The 17,645-nt window shown below is 35.9% G+C and overlaps 1 protein-coding gene across 2 annotated transcripts in view; it reads right to left on the bottom strand.

The window, feature by feature from the left end:
* LOC145291386 (transforming growth factor-beta-induced protein ig-h3-like) overlaps window positions 1-17,645 on the bottom strand; it is a 426,450-nt gene that overhangs the window by 59,458 nt on the left and 349,347 nt on the right. The gene's annotated exons all lie outside the window — the stretch shown is intronic.

Raw genomic sequence — 17,645 nt, forward strand, 5'->3', positions numbered from 1 at the left:
ATGGCAAAATCATGACAAAACCTCCCCTCATCATCTGTCTTATTTGAATGCGTCAGCCGTTCCACGTTATGGACGTTGAAGTCACCACAGATGTGGATGTTAGCCGAGGGATGTGAAGACAGTATGTGGTCTATTTTCTCAGATATGCTCTTAAAGATAGTAACTCCGCTGTTGTGGGGCCTATAGAGGGCAAATATAAATGCAGTGGTGTTAGCAAGTGCAACCCTGAAGCACATATAGGGTAAATTAGGATCTTCTCTAGAGATATCCCTGCCACATGGGAAGCCATCTTTAATGTAGGCACATATTCCATGCCCATGGCGATCTTGGGAGTCAGATTTAGCTGTTAAATTGGAGTATCCATTAATTATGAACTCATCTAGGGAAGTGGTCGGCCCTATTCCAGTTTCACATAGAAATAATATGTCCGGTTTCGTCTCCTGTAATTGGGTTTCAACCTCTGGAAGGTTGGAACGTAGACCCCTGATATTGGAGAAGGAGACCTGGTAGTAGGGGTCTACGCTGGAAGATGGGGTTCTAGGTTTAATCGAGTTTTTATTCTGGAGATATTTCATGTTGAGGTTTGGGGATTTGTGGAATAGGTCGGCATACTTGGTTAGAGCAGTACAGAGAGGGAAAGTAAGAGAGAAAAAGACAGGAATTTTTTTTTATTATTTGTAGCACACGAAAAGGTAAAGCCGTAACAATTACCCACTAGTATGGCATCGAGAGGCCCCACCAGAGACTACTGCATGGTCCAGATCCACTCACCAAATGGCAATACAGCAGTCCCAGTACTTTGCGCCTGCTGATAGGACAGCCTCCTTAGTGGTTAATCCAAGGTTCGGGTCCCTGACTATCAGGCGGATAACGTCAGCCCAGACAAAACGTTTACCTCCAGCACCCTTACTAGTGACATGGCAACAAGGACAGACAAAGACAGAAAAATATCCGACATCTCAGACTACTGGTCACCAAGTAGTACCGACCTTTAAGCAGCTTTTTCTTCACCCTTTGTCAGAAACATCACTCATTGAATGAGGACTGAATGACAAAATAGGAGAAGCGAGAGTTACTGGAGCTGCCGATAACACATCCACTGTATTATCTACTCTCCATTTAAAAAAAAAAAAGCTACTTTAAGCTACTGATGGGATGAACCTCACAGCTTGGCGATCTAGCCGTTTCTGACTGCTTGTTGAAAATCCCGTTGTATTTATACTTATCCGGCGGACGTAGTTGTAGACAAGTGGCTCCCAGCGTTAATCGTCATTTTCGTTTTTGATTTGTGTTTGTTTTCAAGTTTTAACATACTGTGTGGAGCCATCTGTCTGGGGGTTATGTTTACTTGTCCGTATCAAATTGATGGTGAAAAAGTCGTTAATGTATCCGAGTGAGAATTGTACTCTTACATGGAATAATTATTTGTGTCGATGTACTACCGGAGGGACGTCGGCTGTGATGTTTATGTTTTGAATTTGATTCGATTTTGATGCGTGCTTTTATTTTTGTTGACACCGTGACACTTGTACGTCCGGAAAGCCAAGAAGACGTTTATGGCGCCAAAATGTAAAAACTAGCAAAGAAACTGGCATTGTGACACCGAACACTGATAAACATGGAACTGAAATAAAAACTATATTTACAGTTTAAAAGAAGCATCGGGATTAGAAAGGTCATAATATCCAGTATTGCCAAGACGAGTGCCGCCACGAGGAAGAAGAGGTCAACAAAAGTAAGGTACCTGAATCGGAGCTATCAACCGTTAAAGAACTGCCTCTCCTTAATGTTTATTCGTCCCGTTTACTGTGAATTATTCTTTGTGTTAAACAATCACCTCTACCATTCATCCTGTATACTCAAAATGTTACACAGATATTATATACACCACGATGATGACCGTGCTTAAATTATACATACATTTAAAGACAACACCTGCCGAAATATGGATTCTTAAGTGACTAATTTCAATTATCTATACTTGTACCTTTGTACAGTGGTGTGCTATTAGAACTTTTTAGAAACCAACGAGTTTTTACTTATTGTTTCTGCGAAGGAGTTTGCTTGCTACTAGACCGGACGGTCAACTTGAGTTATTTTTCAGGAACTACCTATCAGAAAAGGAGTGCCTATCTCGGCGCTAGAGAGAGGACTGTGGTTCGTGGATCAACAGCAACAACCACAACGTAGCGTGGACCGCACTTGTCTCGCGGGATTGGCGGACTTTTCTTATTGAAACAGAATAACCAGAACTCTTGTCAACCCCTGTCTCCGTGTAGACGATCAAACCAAACTGTCGTACGGTGAGAGTTGTTCTAGTTGCCCAGAATAACTGTTGAACTTTTTATTTTTGGACGCTCCGTGATCAGAAAGGCCTTATACGAACTTATGTACCAGTGAACACCCCCAGGAAGTCGTGATCTCGCATGAAGACCGACTGACCGAATTTTTTTTTATTTCATAGACAGCGCTCAGCTATTTAAAACTTACTTTTTAAAGAGGCGGAAATAATTATGATCATAAATAATTATTTTTATACTTGTAGACATTATGTACAACTAACTGATAGACCTGTTTTCTTCGCCTGAGAAAACTGTATTTTTAATGTTATCGATCGAAAACATTGTCGCTTTGCTACATATTTGTATACTACTACTACTACTACTACTACTACTACTACTACTACTAATAATAATCATCATCATACAATATATCAACAAGACATATGAAAACATCAAATGTAGACTCTGTGGGTAAAGAGACGAACCGAGAAATCACATAATATAGCAAACTAGCTTAAAAAGAATATATGAATAGACACGAACAGTTGGGAAGGCAGTGCATTGAGAATTACGCAAATAACTGCATCTTGAACACCCAGACAAATGGTACAAACACAAACTGACGGTAGTATTTGGAAACGGAAATCACAATATCATGGACGTATAAATAGATAAACCTATTACAACAAGAAGACCGAATGTCATAATAGTTAACAAGATGGAAAAGTTCTGCCAGATTATACATTTCGTCATTCCAGCAGACCACAGCATAAATATCAAAGAGACAGACAAGCGAAGCAGATACACAGAACTGGCCAGATAGCTGAAAGGGTTATGGAAGATGAAAAAGCCAAGATAATATCAATATTAGTAGGAGCACTCGGAACAATACAAAAAAAAAAAAAAAAACTCCGAAAAAAAAAAAGAAAAAAGAATAGGAGAGATTATAATCAGGATGACGGCTGAGAAGATACAACGGATAACTATAATGAAAACGGATAAAATATTAAGGAAAACCCTTGAATGTAGAAAATGATACATATGAAACACTGAAACATGTATGCACATATGCAAACAATAATAATTGTATAATAAACAGACTATATATATATATATATATATATATATATATATATATATATATATATATATATATATATATATATATAACTGAACGTGTTTGTGTATCTGAGTGTCTCTGTGTCTGTCTATCTGTGTGTCTGTATGTGTACATTTCCCTACGCAATAATTCTGTCAATTTTAAGTCTACAGACTGGAAATTTGATATACAGGATACTGAGATTTGGGAAAATCTTTGTAATCCGTTTTCGGCCAGAAATTTGTCTGTTCCCTACGCAATATCTCTGTCAATTTTTAGTCTACAGACTCGAAATTTGATATACAGGGTACTGAGATTTGGGAAAATCTATGTGATCGGTTTTCGGCCAGAAATTTCGCTGTTAAGGGAGTCAAAGTTCAATAGATTGACTTTTGTGAACTCTACCAAACTCCTCCGACAGTTTTGGGTCTTAACACTTGAAATTTTAGATATAGGTTCCTTGGACATGGATCTAACTTAGTAACTTGATTTGAGTCTAATACAATAAATGTTACGGGGTTATAATAGGGGTCAGAGTTTAAAAAATTGACCGTTTTTTTTTTGCTCAGCATACACTTCCAAACACCCGGGCAACGCCGGGCACCCATGCTAGTATATCTATAAAAGTGAACGTGTCTGTGTATCTGTGTGTCTGTGTGTCTGTGTGTGTGTCTGTGCACATTTTCCTACGCAATAACTCTGTCAATTTTTAGTCTATAGACTTGACATTTGATATACAGGTTACTGAGATTTGGGAAAATTTTTGTGATCGGTTTTTGGCCAAAACTTTGTCTGTTAAGGGGTAAAAGTTTAACGATTTGACCTTTGAGAACTCTACCAAACTCCTCTGACAATTTTGGGTCCACGCACTTGAAATTTTAGATATAGGTTCCTTGGACATGGATCTAACTTGTAACTTTATTTGAGCCCAAAACAATAAATTTTAAGGGGTCATAATAGGGGTAAAAGTTTAAAAAAATTGACCTCTGCGGTGTCTTCCAAATTACTCAGACAATGTCTGGTCTAAATGTTTGAAATTTTACATAAAGGGTATTCAGAGATATGGCCAGCTTTTTCATCAGTTTGGGTCGAAAATTTTTAGTTGCCAATAAACAAATATATGTATGTATGTCTGTTTGCATGTCTGCCTTAAACTTTCAACGACGGATTTTACCAAGATCAGTATCGTTTTAAAGTTCGACCTTTCATACAACAAATATCGAAAAATTGGCTAAAAACATTAATATCTTCCCCTTCAACTAGGCACTTTTCTACAGGGGGTGGGTCACTTTTTTCGCCGATATTTTTTAAAGGTATCCTCTCCTTTAGATTCTCTAGCCTTAATTTTTTAAAATGTCGCTTCCGGTTTGGCGGTGGTCGTAACAGCATAAACGTTGGGTTTTACCCCATTCTTTTCCTCCTTTGCGTACGGGTTCGAGCCTGCCTTCCTATTACCACTTTTTTTTTTTTTTGCTCAACATACACATCCAAACACCCGGGCAACGCCTGGCGCCGATGGTAGTATATATATATATATATATATATATATATATATATATATATATATATATATATATATATATATATATAAGTGAACGTGTCTGTGTATATGTGTGTCCGTGTGTCTGTGTCTGTGTACATTTCCCTACGCAATAACTCTGTCAATTTTATGTCAACGGACTCGAAATTTGATATACAGTGTACTGAGATTTGAGAAAATCTTTGTAATCCGATTTTGGCCAGAAATTTGGCGATTAAGGGGGTCAAAGTTTAACGATTTAACCTTTGATAACTCTACCGAACTCCTCCGATAATTTGGGGTCTAAACACTTGAAATTTTAGATATAGGTTCGTTGGACATGGATCTAACTTAATAACTTGATTTGAGCCCTAAACAGTCTATGTTAGGGGGTCATAATAGAGGCCAACGTTCAAAAAAATGTTACCTCTGCGGTCTCTACCAAATTACTCAAACAATTTCTGGTCTAAACATTTGAAATTTTACATAAAGTGTATTCACAGATAGAGCAAGCTTTTTAATCGGTTTTGGTTGAAAATTCTTAGCTTCCAATATATAAATGTAGGTATGTATGTCTGTTTGCATGTTTGCCTAAAACTTCCGAAAGAGGCGACGGATTTGACAAAGATCAGTATCGTTTTAAAATTGGACCTTTTATACGACAAATATCGAAAAAATTGGCTAAAAACATTGATATCTTCACTTTTAACTAGGTACTTTTCTACAGTGGGGGTCGCTTTTTTCGCCGATATTTTTTAAAGTCAACTTCTCCTTTCGATTGTCTAGGCTTAATTAAAACCTACGTCGCTTCCGGTTTGGCGGTGGCCGTGACAGCAAAGACATCAGGTGTTTTCCCAGTTCTTTTCCTCCTCCGGGGTACGGGTTCAAGCCTGCCTTCCTACTACCAATTCTTTTTTTTTCTTGCTCAACACACACATCCAAACACCCGGGCAACGCCGGACTTAAATGCTAGTATATATATATATATATATATATATATATGTGTGTGTGTGTGTGTGTGTGTGTGTGTTTTACTTTTTATTATCGTTTTATTTGTTTGGTTACATATGTTTCGGATGTTGGACTATGTTTACGATCCAACAGCCTCAAAGTTAGATCCATGTCCAAGGAACCTATATCTAAAATTTCAAGTGCATAGACCCAAAATTGTCAGAGGAGTTTGGTAGAGTTCTCAAAGGTCAAATTGTTAAACTTTGACCCCTTAATAGACAAAGTTCTGGCCAAAAACCGATCACAAAGATTTTCCCAAATCTCAGTAACCTGTACATCAAATGTCAAGTCTATAGACTAAAAATTGACAGAGTTATTGCGGAGGAAAATGTGCACAGACACACACACAGACACAGACACGTTCACTTATATATATATATATATATATATATATATATATATATATATATATATATATATATATATATATATATATCACGTATTTGGGCTGTGTTCTCCTTTAATTGATTGCACGTGTAGCACGAGAAATGTTTTCTGTCGATGAAAATCTGGAATGAATTTCAGTCAAAGTCTCAATTTAATTATCATTTTTAATTCTTAATCATCTGGAATAATTCAAACTCCTATATGTCTTTTTACTCTTTTTCGCCATTCCTCCCCATTTTCTCCTTTATCAACATTTTATTTTTCTGCTCACACTCTTTTATTTTCTCTCATTAAACGAGATACCGCCCCAGATTCTTCAAAGATTTCCCCATGTTTACGTTTTTGTCCCAGTTACGTGCACCTGCAGATGTAACAATCAACTTTTAATAACCAGTTTTACGTTCAGATAAATGAAAGCGACAAAAGTGTATCGTTTCGAATAGAGATTTCATTGCTTTATTCTTCAAACCGCGCACAACCAGATTTACACACACAAGACATAGGAAATTGTCTCTATACATATACTGTGATCTTTCTCGCCTCCTTTCTCTTTCTCTCAGTATTAACATGGCATAAGGCCAATTTTGAGCAAAGGCTGCTCCAAACGATTAAAATATAAATTGGTCGATTTCACTCATTGATCCAATGAATTTGCCCCCAAATACACACATTTATCAAATTCAGTTGCGTATCATGAAAAAATCGCAATACTTTATATATATATATATATATATATATATATATATATATATATATATATATATATATATATATATATATAGATATATATATATACAGTAGCGTCCAAAAGTTAAGGGCTAGTAGTTTCAAGACAAGTTTAAGTACTTTTTAAGAAAAACCGTTCATTTAAAATACTTAATATGCATATATACTTATAGATATATTCATCACTCATGTCTCGCCTAAATTTAATAAGCATCCGTTGGATATTTTTAAAGTTATGACCAATAACACAAAAGTTTGTCCAAATTCTCGTGGTCCAAAAGTTAAGGGCTAGGCGGTATAATCTTTAATTATTATAACAGTAAGGTGCTGTATAGGTGTCAGACAGGTACTATGAATAATCCTACTTCAAATTTTTACTAAAGAACATTAAAATTATTGTAATTGAGTAAAAGAAATGAGTGTTTGTATCGCACTAGTACAACATGGCAGCAAAACAACGTCGTCCCGTTTCTGTCGAAGAAAAACAGCTCATTATTCATCTTCATAGTAATGGCAAGAAAACTTCTGAGATTGTTGACACCGTAGGAAGGTCTCCTAGTGTAGTAAAGCGTATTGTGGCACATTTCAAGCAGTCAGGATCAGTGGCAGCTGCCCCAAAATCTGGTAGACCTCGAATCACAACTGCTCAACAGGATCGTCTTATTGTCAAAATGTCACTTAAAGACAGATTTAACACTGCTGCTAAAATATCTCGAGAACTAAAGCAAAGGTCTATTGTTCAAGCGTCTCGGCAAACTGTTACACGCCGGTTGCACGCTTCTGGATTGCAATCTCGAGTGCCAGCAAGGAAGCCTCTTATCTCCAAAAAGAATCAGAAACTCCGCCTCGCTTTTGCCCAAGAACACGTTGTGTGGACAACCGAAAACTGGTCCCGTGTGCACTTTAGTGATGAATCGAAGTTTAACGTTATCGGATCTGATGGCAACACGTATGTCCGGCGAAGAACTGGTGAGAGATTGGAGGTTAAGTGCGTGAAAAAAACTGTGAAATTTGGAGGAGGAAGTGTAATGGTTTGGGGCGTTATGTCAGCTGCAGGCTGTGGACTACTGATTCGTCTGCAAGGTGGAATAAATGCAGAAGTTTATAAGCAGATTCTACGGCGGCATGCAGTTCCTAGTCTTCGGTCGTCGCTCTATCAATCTGCAATTTTCATGCAGGATAACGCTCCTTGTCACACTGCTAAGAAAGTAAAAACATTTTTAGACGAGGAAGAAGTTGAAACGATGCGTTGGCCCCCTCAGAGTCCAGATCTTAATCCTATTGAGATTATCTGGAAAATAGTTGGTGAACGTGCTCAATTTCAGTGCCCAAAAAATCAAGAAGAACTCTGGCAGTGCTTACATGCTGAATGGAGTGCGATAACTCCAGCGTTTTGCAAGAAGTTGGTGGTTCCTGTGCCAAGAGGTGTCAATAAGTCATAAATAGCAAGGGTTTGTTTACCAAATACTAGTTAGTTGGTAATTTCAGCCATTCACAGCAAGGACAAAAGCCGCAATCGTGTTAGCCCTTAACTTTTGGACACACAAACTTTGAACAATTTTATTTAAAATGGTAGTTATTCAAAAAATACTTAGTGTAGGCTAACGAAATTATGACCCATTGAAGATATACATGTTATCTATATAATTGTGAAGTAATTTTTTGTTGTTCGTGTGTATTTGTTTCAAATATATGGTTAAACTTGCTAAGGTTTTACTAGCCCTAACTTTTGGACGCTACTGTATATATATTATATTATATATATATATATATATCTATATATATATATTATATTATATATATATATACATATATAGTGAAAGTGTCTGTGTATCTGTGTGTCTGTGTATCTGTGTATCTGTGTGTCTGTGTACATTTCCCTACGCTGTGTGTGTGTGTGCGTGTGTATTTGTACATAGTAAAATTATATAAACATCAGAAAACCCCCACAAAATTAATCTACGTTTCGCCATGGGTCAAACTATATATATATATATATATATATATATATATATATATATATATATATATATATATATATATATATATATATATAAAAGTGAATGTGTCTGTCCGTCTGTGTGTGTATCTGTGTATCTGTGTGTCTGTGTACATTTCCCTACGCTGTGTGTGTGTGTGTGTGCGTGCGTGTGTATTTGTACATAGTAAAATTATATAAACATCAGAAAACCCCCACAAAATTAATCTACGTCTCGCCATGGGTCAAACTATATATATATATATATATATATATATATATATATATATATATATATAAAAGTGAATGTGTCTGTCCGTCTGTGTGTGTATCTGTGTATCTGTGTGTCTGTGTGTGTACATATTTCCCTACGCAATAACTCTGTCAATTTTTAGTCTACAGATTCGAAATTTGATATACAAGGTACTGAGATTTAGTAGGGGCCAAAGTTAAAAAATTGACCACTTTTTTTTCTTGCTCAACATACATCTCCAAATACCTCGGCAACGCCGGGCACTCATGCTAGTATATATATATATATATATATATATATATATATATATATATATATAAGGCGATAATATATATATATATATAATGATATATTTATATATATATAATATAAAGCTGAATGTGTGTTTGTGTATGTGTGCGTGTGTGTGTGTGTGTGTGTGTGGTCACGAAACCGATTACATATAATGATAGAAGATGTATCGAGACACAGGAATGGGTATGTTTGATCTGACAGAACGGCGGTTCATTAAAATTGTGGGGTCTGTGTACGCGCCTGGTCCACAAAGTATGGAAATAAAAAAATTAAAAATAAAAAAAAAACGTTAACAAGTGTTTTTGATATAGACACACATAAGAATACTTTGATAAGTATGTTTTAACTTAAATAGGGATGGGGTAATAAAAATTGTGGGGTCTGCGTTCGCGCCTGGCCTCCAAAGAATGGAAATAGGCACAAACTTTAATAAAGACTTTTCATATCTATCTGCGTAAATATACTTTGATAATTATGTTTCAGTTTGAAGAAATATGGTATAATAAAATTATGGAGTGTTCGTTCGCGCCTGACCTCCATAGAATGGAAATATGTCACAAAGTTTAACAAGGTTTTTTAATATAGATCCACAGAATATTGTGATAAGTGTTTCAGTGAGAACAGGTATGGTATAATAAATTATGGGGTTTATCTATTTTATATTTACTTTCATCATATTTTGCTTTGGTTTTGATACCCCCAAATTCGAAGCTATCTCTTTACAGTCCTTCCTTTTCATAACCTATCATACTTTCATAAATCAGAGTCCATTTTCTGTAGGCTGTTTTTGAACCCAGTCAACAGCTTGAAACGTCAAAATGCAAGAGAAGAGCTGGTGAATGTTCTCAATGAGATACTTGCTGAACCAACCGGAGATGTAAACTCAGATTGGCTGTCCTTCAAAGAAACTGTATATGAAACATCCAAAGAGTGCCTCGGGCTGGTCGGGAAACGTCATGAGGACTGGTTCGATGAGAACTGCGAAGAAATCAAGCAACTCATCAACCAGAGAAACGCTGCAAGAAGTTCAATGTTGCTCAGGAACACTAGATCCATCAAAGCAAAGTAAGCAAGCATCAGAGCAGATGTAGAGAACTTAAGAACAGTTGGTGGATGGCTAAGGCTGCTGAACTACAGATTCTGGCTGACACCAATGACATGAAGGATTTCTATGGGAGTATGAAAGCAGTCTGGGGCCCAAATGTGAGCCATCCCGATCAACTACTTGCAAGCGACAATTCCACTCTCCTCACTGACAAATGCGAGCTTCTAAAACGATGGACTGAGCATTTCAAAACATTGCTAAATGAGACGCCATACATTGATGAACAAGCAATAATCAACCTGGAGCAGTTCCCGACACAGCACTGGATGGACGGATGCCCTGACTCAGATGAAATCTGCAAAGCAGTGCTGATGTTACAGGATGGCAAATCAGCTGGGTCTGACGGCATATACCCTGAGATCATCAAGCGAGGAGGACAAAAACTACTTAGCACTCTCTGCACAATCATACAGAGTGCATGGACCACTGCAACTGTCCCTCAAGATTAGAAAGACGCACAGTCATTGACCATATTCAAAAAGGGAGATCGCAGGCTGTGCGGTAACTATAGGGGTATATCACTGCTCTCAGTCCCTGGGAAAGTGTTCGCTCGTGTTCTCCTGAACAGGCTTACAGCGCACGATGAAACGTTGCTACCTGAGGCACAATGTTGATTCCGTGCAAACAGAGGGACAGCGGATATGATCTTCTCACTCAAACAGACCCAGGAAAAGTGTGGGGAGAAAAATATGGGGCTGTACATGATCTTTGTGGATTTTACGAAGGCTTTCGACACGGTGTATCGAAGCACTCGTTGGAAAGTCTTGCTGAAGCTTGGCTTTCCTGCACACTTCACCAGCCTTTTCAGAGCCCTTCATTCAGGCATGAAAGCCACAGTTAAGCTGAAGGGCGAGCTCTCCGATCCGTTCGACGTGCAGAATGGTGTCAGACAGGGCTGCGTCCTCGCTCCAACCCTCTTCTCACTCTACCTGTCAGTTATGCTTCGGCATGCCTTTAGAAATTGTGATAAGGGTGTTTTTATACGATCTAGGCCGGGAGCAGACCTTTACAATGTCAATACATGCAAATCCGCAAATAGAACAACAAAGATACTCGTACGGGAGCTCATGTTTGATGACGACACCGCATTTGTAGCACATAATCACGAGGATGCTCAGGACATAATAACTCGCTTCGCAGGATCAGCTAAGGCCTTCGGATTGAAGATTATCATCAAGAAAACCGAAATGATGTACCAACAATTCCAGCAACAAGCCAGCCAATTAAGATTCAAGACCAGGAGCTTTACAATGTCAGCAAATTCAAATACCTAGCGACCACGGTCATGAACAACAACAAAATGGACGAGGAGATTTCTACAAGAATGGCTAACGCCTCCACCTCCATATCCTACGGAAAACTCAAACAGAAGGTCTGGCAAAATAAAGACCTGACTTTCAGAACTAAATGGCTGGTGTACCGCGCCATCGTCCTCTCGTCACTCTTATACGGTGCAGAAACTTGGCCAGTGTACAAACTGGTAGCCCCTAAGCTCAACACCTATATGATGAGACACCTCCGGCAGATTTTAAATGTCAAGTGGTATGACTTTGTCAGCAACAGGAAGATCCTATCACAAGCCAACCTCCCAAGCATGTATGACCTGCTCATCCGGAAAAAACCTGCTCACCCGGAAAAAAACCTGAGATGAGCCGGGCACGTAAACAGGATGGAGAACTCCCGACTACCAAAACAGATAGTTTTTTCACAACTGGAGGATGAGTACTAGGCATAGGCAGACCTAAGCTCAGGTTTCGTGACACCGTTAAACGAACTCTAAAGGACAGGTTGATCCCTGCTGGAAGCTGGCAGATCCTCAGTCGCGACCGTGACAAGTGGAGAATGATGGTTCACAGGAATTCGTCTTCGGACACGAAGGACAACACATGATATCTATCTATCTATCTATCTATCTATCTATCTATCTATCTATCTATCTATCTATCTATATACTAGAAAGGGTGCCCGGCGTTGCTCGGGTGTTTGGAGGTGTATGCTGTGCAAAAAAAGCAAAAAAAACAAAAAAAATGGTTAATTTTTAAAAACTTTGACCCCTATTATGACCCCTTAAGATTTATTGTTTCGGGCTCAAATCACTTTATTAGGTTAGATCCATGTTCAAGAAATCTAAATCTAAAATTTCAAGTGTTTAGACCCAAAATTGTCGGAGGAGTTTGGTAGAGTTCTTAAAGGTCAAATCGTTGAAATTTGACCCCTTAACAGCCAAATCTCTGGCTGAAACCCGTCACATCGATTTTCCCAAATCTCAGTACCCGGTATTTCAAATTTCGAGTCTATAAACTAAAAATTGACAGAGTTATTGCGTAGGGAAATGTACACAGACAGACAGACACACAGACAGACAGACACGTTCACTTTTATATATATATATATATATATATATATATATATATATATATATATATATATATATATATATAAAGATTCTGCAAACCATCATGACTGGCCGGGTATTTTGGTGCATCTACATTTCCATGGACTTTCTATTTTTATTTCTTCTCTCGTTTAGCCAGGAAAAAATATCTCAGAAGGGGTTCCATAAATCAACTGCTAACGATTTCAAGTATGAACTTGTCTCTTTATACGTGAACATAATGCAAGGTGTTTTCCCATCACTACTAAGCAGGTTCTTCAGGTCCGAAAACGTTTAGTTTTGTCGGCTAAGAAATGACACTCCGTTATATTTTTATAGTAATTTAGAAATTTACAAAAAATATTCAGTTTTCACACACGTAGTCCTGTAAGGTAAATAAATTATATTTTAATTCTAATTAACTTTTAATTTAATTTTAATGTTGATTTACACAAAGAATGCTTAGTTCCGAAAAACAAAATTAGTCAATGAAATCACTTCTCTTATTCGCTATTAATAATCAGCCAATCAGAACCGTGTTGATGAAATAAACAAATAAGATGGCGACACCTGGTATAGACGACGTGATCTATGTAAACATTGAACGAAATGATTGTATCATGTAAATGTGTCCTTTGAAAAAAACAAAATTGTAAAATTTCGGGTGAAAACATCGACTTGATCTTAAATATGTAGATAAGTAGAAGAATTTGGAACGTCCACAAATAATAATCTCGAAAAATTACGAAAGACTTCGAACGTACTATGCTGCAGAACGGTAACAAGTATTTCAATCAACACATGATCTAAAAAAAAAAAATGTAAAAACTCAAACATATAATTAGTATTTTGAATGAATTTGCCAATATTTGATTGTTTGGTATTATTTTATACCTCATTCTATGCTAGTTAAAAAATCGGATTTTACATTGGTGAGGTACACGTTAGTAGTCTTAAATATTTAAATTAAACAATAAAATTATAGCAGACTTTTAAAATTTATCGTAAACTCATCACCTACTTCAGAATCAGATCGACATAATGTTTTAAAATGTTGGTAATTTTCTTAATTTCTTCGAAATCAAATGTGTGTTTGGAGGAATCTACTGAAAATATACGTTCTTAAATAATTATTCATTTTTACTGGTAATTTATATCGCTGTATATATGGGTACGTATCTGGGGGATGAAGGGTGTTAGCTGAAAATATACATTAAATTGGCCTTGTATCCACTGTCCTAATTTAGTTAATTTAAAAAACTGTTACATAGTTGGGAACACAAGAGAAATTGGCTGCTATCTATCTATCTATCTATCTATTTAATTGGAAGTAAACAAGAGATGAGATGTGAAACTATGTTTCGATACAAGTTTTCAAAACATGCTGAGGTGTAAACTGGACAAGTTCCACCGGAAGCATATGACCAAATGATCGGAAGTACCTATCTATTATCACGTGTTCTAGTTAGCTGAGAAAATAGATGAGTTGGAAAGAGGACGCCAAACAGAGCGGACGGTTTAACAGGTCGTTCCCAATTGGGGAAGGAGCTGACGTGTCTTAAAATGGAGATAAGAATTAACCACCCAAGTAAAGATATTCACTGCCCATTCTTTGCGATCAACACCTGGGAAGTAATAAGAAAACTATATAAAATCGACCATCGTCTTGGAGTTAAAATACATTCCTCCACAGGTTGCAGCTTCCATCCATGAACAGATGAAATTTCCAGGTGGGTCAAATGACCAATGACGCAGTTGAAAAGTTGATGAGGTATGTCGAAATACATGTATGTGTTTATGTAAATGTCTGACACACTTAGACAAGCACATAACGTAAATAGACTGCAACACGATAACTTAGGGTTCAGATAGTGAAGAAGCCACTATATAGACATTTAGTAACACGACGTATAAATGAACCGCCCATAATGTTACAAAATGTTATTTGGTTCGATCATTTTGCGTTACATTTGAATATGAAAATAATTTCCCACTCTGAAACATCGTTGTTTTGTTTTGTTTGGCTATCTTTTATTTTCTTTTTCAGTCTATTTATATATAATACCCTACAAATGTAGAATTTCATTGGAGGAGGATGTTAGATGTACGTGTACAATTTTGCCAAAATCTAATAACAATAAAGCACAAAACTGAAAAACAAAACAAAAATAAATCCAAAACGTATGTGACCATTTTATGTTATATTTATGCAAAACTGAATTTACCTTTAATTCTTAAATAATTGTTTTTATTTTTTACTTTTACCGCCAAATTTTTCTTTAGGCTGTTTACATGTAATTGCCTAAAAAAGTAAAATCACATTTTTATGGGTGTATGTGGGATAAATTATCATAGGTGTGTGGTTATAATTATATTGATTATTTGTCCAAATTGCATTTGGCGAACTTTCGGAATAGAGGTAGTATAAGTTTTTTTTTAATGCATTAGACAAATTATAATAACCGCGCAATCCGTTTGTTGTTGATTATGCCCCACTCGCTATTTATTATAAACGACTTCTTGATTCTCATGTTACTCATATTTCTTTCCGTCATTTCCACGATGACTACAATGCTTCGGATGTGGTATTCGTCCAGATGTTTCGTTTTTTTTTTATTTACAAAAGATACATTCATAATCGTTTACCTGTTGATCCAAATCGTGCTTCCAGTGTACGAAGTACCGCATACCTTGAACATCATCGCATAAACAACATACGATCTGTTTGATGGAGCAGTTAAAGAGTATGTGTGCAAGGCTCGGATCACATTCTCTTCAGAATATGCCAAATCTGCAAACTGTATGAGTAATCATTGCATTACCCATTATATTATTTATACTAGCTGTCGCTTCCCAGCATTGCCCGGAAGTTTTTACCAAATATTACTATTATCGTTTTTAAATTGATCGGATACATTACGAAACATTTAATCTAAATCAAATACAAACGATAAAGTTTGTTTTGCTTAAACCATTATTTTATAAATAACTAGTTGTTTCTACCTAACGTTACTCGGAAATGTTTATTTTTTTACAAATTAAAATGCTTTCAGATTCCTTTCAATTTTTCAAAGGTCGTGAAATAATACATTATTTTGTCAACTCAAATATTAAAATGGCTGACTTGTTTATTAATAAATCGAAAAGCACTCCGATCAATTAAATTTCATGAGATTTCTTTTTAATTTACGTTATTGATATTTTTAATTGACAAATAATTAACTAACTTAAAAATGATGTTTAAGTCACGTAAAGGCATCCCTATGCATATTTATTAAAATCACTGATTGTTTTCTAATAAACAGAAATTCATATAACTAACTTTTGCAATTAAAAAGACATCATTTTATATACGATTAAAAATAATTTACATTATTTTGCTTTATTGCATTTCGAATGCAAATTGAAAATACGGTTGCCGACAGAAGGGGTTATACCGGAGAAATTTAGTTGTTTAGTTTAACGCTCAGTCAATTGAGCTATTTAAGGCGACGGTAATTAGATTTGTTTTAAGTCCTTATTTACTTTTCATTTCATGTAACTTCTTTTTATTACGACGATTCAATTACCGTTATGAAGACGTCCCAGTTGAGTTGAAAAAATCCCAATTAATTTATGTTAAGGATCAAAATTTGAAACAAAGAAGTCAAAAATATGGATAGCTAAATTTGTAATAGTTAATCAGACCCCAAAAGATTTCGCAAAGTTAATTAACAGTGAAAATTTAAGTGAAAGACGTATATGTCAGCGTACCGTATTTCTGAAATATTTTACTAAAAACACCTGTCCATAATATTAGCTGTAAATATTTTTATCAGACAGAAAGAAGAAGTTTAGTTTTCGTATATTTTTTCTTGTGAGAACTAAATTGTTGTTATTAAAAAGCAAACAGATTAGGAAGTAAGTTTTGCAGTTAATCCTGGAAGGAAAACAATAAAGCGTTCTCGACTGCTAAAATATGTAACCCTTAGTAATTTTATTTATTAAACTATTCTCGAAAGTGAATTAACTGTAAAAGAATATTAAGCTAAACAACTACATATCTGCATACCAATTTCTGAAGCCCTACTATACAATAATACTGAAAAGAAATATGATGTATGGAAGCACGTATCCATAATAATAACAGTAAGAATTTCATCTATAGATGTTAAGTAAAGTATAATAAAGGTTATATAATGGAATAAATACAGTTAAAACAATTGGTGTTTGCTGTAAGCCGAATAATGAATTACAAAATTCGTAAGTAATGTGTGCTAATTTTAGAAAATATGAAAGATTGTTGCAATAATGCGCATTCGTTGTTAGCAACCGCTGAAACGAATAAATGCGTATATTAATAAATAAAATGCTTTAGTGTAAAGAGTGCCGAGCATAATACCTGTTTACGAGAGAGCTAAAACTCCACCACTTAAAATACAGCTAAAACAGAATTAGATATAAATGTTTTATAATTTATGATGAATATGATGTATGGACTAGATTTTTTCATGTAGCTTTCCTTTATTAAGCTATTTCGGTTTAAAAACATAAATAAATTATTATTAGACCAAATTCGTGCAAAAACAAACAAACAAATGAAAACGAATTACATGAACAATAACAGCATTGGAAACT

The sequence above is a fragment of the Euprymna scolopes genome, chromosome 12, assembly GCF_053919585.1.
Source record: "Euprymna scolopes isolate OS-2025 chromosome 12, ASM5391958v1, whole genome shotgun sequence".
In the NCBI taxonomy this organism is placed as follows: Eukaryota; Metazoa; Mollusca; class Cephalopoda; order Sepiida; family Sepiolidae; genus Euprymna; species Euprymna scolopes.